Source organism: Penaeus monodon, chromosome 23 (genome assembly GCF_015228065.2).
Source record: "Penaeus monodon isolate SGIC_2016 chromosome 23, NSTDA_Pmon_1, whole genome shotgun sequence".
In the NCBI taxonomy this organism is placed as follows: domain Eukaryota; kingdom Metazoa; phylum Arthropoda; class Malacostraca; order Decapoda; family Penaeidae; genus Penaeus; species Penaeus monodon.
In genome coordinates this window covers 20,960,633-20,961,306 of record NC_051408.1, presented here as the reverse complement: position 1 = coordinate 20,961,306, position 674 = coordinate 20,960,633, and the positions used below count along the sequence as shown (strand labels likewise).

At 41.1% G+C, this 674-nt stretch overlaps 1 protein-coding gene across 1 annotated transcript in view; it reads right to left on the bottom strand.

Annotated features, from left to right (window-relative positions):
- Nucleotides 1-674, bottom strand: part of LOC119588175 (Down syndrome cell adhesion molecule-like protein Dscam2) — a 30,461-nt gene that overhangs the window by 21,975 nt on the left and 7,812 nt on the right. The gene's annotated exons all lie outside the window — the stretch shown is intronic.

Here is a 674-nt window from a genome sequence, read left to right as displayed (position 1 = left end):
TCACGCTCATGAACCCAGGCATGTAAAAGCACATATCCATGAAATATCAAAATACTTACAATACTTAACAAGTGTTCACATAAAAAAATATATGTTACAAGGACCAAGATAAGGAATTCTATAGAGAAGAAATAGATAAAACGTATTGAAATTTGAAGTCTTTACTCCGAAGATTTAACGAATCAGGCATGAACTGTGGGAAATCCTGATTGGTTCAAAGTTAACGCATGCTCGCCCCTCTAGACGTCGTGGTCACACTAGGAAGAATTGGCAGATAGGGGATGGAGGTGTCATGTTTCTATAGAGAAAAAAAGACATGGACGATTTATATGGGATGTTAATTCTTGGATTTAGCATGAGCAGTTGCTACGAGAAAGGTCTTTTATGACCGGGCTGTTTATTGGGGTTCCATTAAGGAAAATCTATCTTTCTTATTCTTCAGGATGATTCTTAGACGAATATGCCTGTATTTTGGGGATATTTTCTACAGTTTTATATATAAAGAAGTTTTTCCCTTTTAGTTTATGAATCTTCACGATTGAGACACCATAATGCAGGTGCTTTGTCGGCTCTCCCCTCGACCCAAGCCCAGCCGCTCCCTGGACGCCCACCAGTCTGCCCTTCCGGTGCCCTTCGGCGCCGACACGTCTTCTGCTGCGGTCTATGAAGTGTTG